A 4,504-nucleotide genomic window follows, 5' to 3' on the forward strand; every position below is an offset into this window, starting at 1 on the left:
CAAAACTCGAAAGAAAGCGATGTACTTTTTTACTATGAAGTTTTTTTCTTCTTAATATTGTTCCTATGTGTGTATATATATATGACTTTCCACACTTGTTACGTTGGGCTATCAGTTGGTGAGGGTCAAATGAAAGCTTGTTGTGATCGTTTCGAAGATTGCTCTTCAAAGTCCACTCACACTCGAATCCTTGCAAGGCAGAATTAAGTAGTTTATAAAACAAACTTAAATATCTCCTGGGTGTATTTTTATTCCCTATTTAAAAGTTTTTTTCAACAAATCGGAAAATGAGAAATCGAACTTGGTCCTTTCTTATTTATTCATATGCTTTAAGCTTATTAAGGTCCTCGTCTGCTGACCACTTAAATCTTGAACAATTTATTAATTCATTTTTCTCCCGCTGGATATCAGAGAAGCGTTGCAACCGGCATTTCTTTCAAGACATTCGCTTATTTTCGTCCTTCTTCTGATGAAAAATAAATAATAATAAATCCTTAATCCAAATATTCTTATGACCTCATTCAATTTTCTTAAAACTACAATCGTCAATCGCTAGCAAGGGCTCGTGTAATCTACTTACAGCAAAAGCACGAATATCTGATGATATGAAAACTTATAAAATACACAAAAGTAGAGTGATATGCGAAAGTGAAATGTCGAAGTGATGATTGGTGCAGATATTGTAATTTTATATGCAATCGTACTTCCATTATTCATTGAGCACGTTGTGTGGTGTGTGTGTATGCGCTGCAGCGACTGAAGGTGAACTTCACTGCAGGTGTTGGCTCGCACTCAACCACAGTCCACCGCAAAGTGCAATCGGATAATTCTGTAGCCGTCATTGTGTGTAGTGGGCATGGGCGCTGACATCGAATTTCTTGCTGCAACCCGCCACCGACACCGTCGCCATCTCTTCCTCTTTACTCCAGGTCAACTCGCAAACTCCGCTGGAAATTCATTACCGACATAACGGTAAGCAGTTCTGTGTGCTGAAGCAACAAAAATGTTTAATTTTTTACCGTTTCATGTACTTATGCGCATTTGTATGTACGACTGTACACACACAGTCATTGCATGACGGTCAGAATGGCAGCTCGACCTTTCTCCCAACACCGGATGTGGGGGTGAAACGTATTTAAGTGAGAATGAATATACCTCCACACTCCCTCTATATAGGAACAGATTGTCAAATTGAAGGCCAGTCAGTGCACCAACTAACGGCGTAAGGAACTGTCCAAAGGTTTGAATGTCTGCCAGTTTGATTGACCGATGGATTGACCAATTGGGTGGTGGTCAATGATGGCCCTTGAATATGCACAGTACACCAAGAAGCGACATTCTCGTGAACAATATCACCTAACCAGACGAGCAATGCACCCATTGCAAACAGAAACAACATCAAAAGTATCAAATGCAAAAAAAATATGTAAATGACTTTGACAAAGACGAATATGAGAGAGGAAGCCATAAGAGCATGCAACAATTGCAATAAAACGGGCTATCAGCGCTTGTTGATTGCAACAGCTACAAATAGAGAAATGCTCGGAGGTACTTGTCGAAATTTCTCGAACATACAGAACAACTTACCAGACAGCAGGAACGTAGAGAGGTTCAAACAGCAAGAACAGCAGCAATTGAGCCAAGAGAATACATTGTGCGATTACAGTAAAAATTGACGTCAAATATGAATGCAACATTGCTCTATGTTGCATACACAATAATCACATGCGCTGCTCAACCGTAGAACGCAGTATGTGTTTCCTCATTTTTGTCCGTATGTATGCGTAGGTAACGAAGGCTTCTGTGCCATACTCATCCGCTGCAACATCAAAACGTCCAAAATGAATTTTATAAATTTTCTAGGAATTCCTCCTTCAATTTTGATAAATCCTGCAATAGAAGTCATATGAGTGCCACATGTAGGACTTCAAAATGATAGCCAACACAACTGATCGTACACTGATTATAGATAAAGGACACTTGTCAATGGCTTTTCTTTTCTTTTCGAAGTGACAAAGTGGAATTTTGTTGCACTTCCTTTGCTCAGAATACTTTTGAAAATTAAATGAAAATGTGATTGAAGCCATATTGGATTTTTTTTTATTTTAACTGCCAAAAAAGCATTGAAGTCATTTTAGCTTAAATTTTGTTTCATGACACTAACAAAACTGCTTAACGAGGATAAACAAAATTTCTCAAAGTTTTGAATATAGCCTGCCTACACTTCCGTATATTTCCGCCCGACGGCGAAGTCAAGGATCACAGAATATTGAGATATATCGTGTATGAACTCTACTATATACCAACTGTTGGACCAGCTAAACACGTAGAGAGTGCTGCCAGTCCCTGCCAACTTTTGCTGAGAATTCATTCGCCTCGACATTTTCAATATTTTTGGCATTGAAAATAGCACAATTTAAAGATCTCAAAAAACTATATTATATAAAGTTTGGCCGGGAATCGAAATAAACAATTTCAGCCCTTAAAAATTCATCGTGTCCCGCTCCTTTCTTCTCCCACAGATTGCTCGTATTTTATTTTTGCTTTAATATTTGCTATATTATTTTTCGTGAGCCGTAGGCCGTGACATCCCTTTTTTTTTAGATATTATATTTGTATCCTATATTTAAATTCGTTGTTCAACTGGGGGGAACAACTTAAATTTTTCAAGCATTTGGATGTTAATTAAATTATGCTGACATGCTGCTGCATAGGTTTTTCTTTCTTTCACTTTCAAAGTAAACCGTCAGAAAGAGCCGAAGAACAAAGCGGTTCAATTACATTTGAGCAGATTAAGTATTATGCGCTTAGGCATTTTTAAGTACTTTTTACTGCATTACTGCTCACCGCCTGAATGCTTACCTCACAAAGCTGCTGACAAGCACTTCAAAGCGAAGCGCCTGCTTGTGCCTCGTCTTTCGTTTCTAGTTATTAATGCCATCTTTAAGCTACTTTTTGCTTATTATTTTGTTTGCTGATCGTTATTGTTCACGAATGATTTCACAGCAGTTGCTGCGTGAATGGAAACGGAAAAAAGAAACAGGAAAACGAAAATCATTGCATATGCCAAGGCGCAAGGTTCAAGTAGATTTTCATGGCACTCACATGTAAATAAATGGATTCTCCACTCATTCCTCCGCAATACCTTTTCGTTTTTCGTTTTTTGCTTCCATATGCTTTTGTTTTTGAATACATCCCGACTTGCTCTTTGCTGTTGGCAAACAAGCAAACGATTTTGAGAATTTGCGATTTTTACATACGAAACGCATGCGAGCTCACCTCCGTCTGCTCAGCCGGCATATCGTGGCGCGGCGTGGCGTTTATGTGATTGTATTTGTTGCCTGATATGCGATGCTGCTCACTGCAATGGCTACGTTATCCGGAGGTTAAGTGGGGCAAGTGAAGCAGCAATTTTGTAAATCGCCATTTACGCACACGCTCGTTCGCAGACTTTTGCCATCTAGAAAGGAAGTGACTAAATTTTCTTGGTGGATCTGAAGTCATACCTACGAAAAATCAACCATGAGTAAAACGTTTCTGCCGTTTGAAGTGGGGCTCAGCCATTTCAGAAATCAACTTGATTTGCGCCGCTTGAGTGCACAATAATTGACTTTCATTTTGAAACAAAAACCGAACTGGTGGGATGAGGCATTCCTTTCACCAAGGTTGTATTTGGCATACATCGTTTATCCTTTTCTGTAATAGCTTCTCTGCTCTAGCTTGGTCTTAGGTCAACCGCCATTTTCTTACTGGTGCATATATTTCAGTTATAAAAAGATTATTTGACTTCGATGTCGCAGCATAAGAAATAGTTAAAAATTAAAATAGTAGTGATCGGTTAAACTATTTCTCTGGCAAATTAAGCATATAAAGATGTATTTATAGTTCAAGGTTGTAAACTCTTTCAGCTTTTGATGCGTTGGGGGGGTCATTGAAGACAGATGGTGAAGATTTCGATGGCATTATTTGCTTTGGCTTTTGACCTTTGTTTCACCTGTTTCTTAAATATCTCAATCGTTTCTGGGCGCACATTCTTATTTTCTATCCAAATCTGCTCTTCAACTTCATTTTTAAACTTTGTTAAAAATATGTGTACTAATTTTAGTCCGTTTTTTTCGTTCATGTTTTTAAGGAGTTTTGTGTGTACACGAAGCCATTTCATCCACATTTAATCTTTTTTTTAGACAGCATGGAAAGGTTTTAACGAAAACTCGATTTTTCACAACGAAACCAAAATAAGCACCGACATCGAGGAAGATTGATGAACACTGGAAAAATAAGTTCTAGAAGAAGACGTCTCCAAATGAAATATTTTGAGAAGTAATATAAGCAATAAAAGCAAAAAATAACCATAAACTACAACTAGTAAGTGAAACGGAGCTGCTAAAGGTAAACATATTGGTGTTGTTTAAGTTGCATTCAACGAAAGTAGCATATATTGAAGGTGTACTGTTGTATACAGTACAACTTCTAGTATAATGTTAAATTGAAGAACACCTAAAAA

The sequence above is a fragment of the Bactrocera oleae genome, chromosome 2 (assembly GCF_042242935.1).
Source record: "Bactrocera oleae isolate idBacOlea1 chromosome 2, idBacOlea1, whole genome shotgun sequence".
NCBI classification, from domain to species: Eukaryota; Metazoa; Arthropoda; class Insecta; order Diptera; family Tephritidae; genus Bactrocera; species Bactrocera oleae.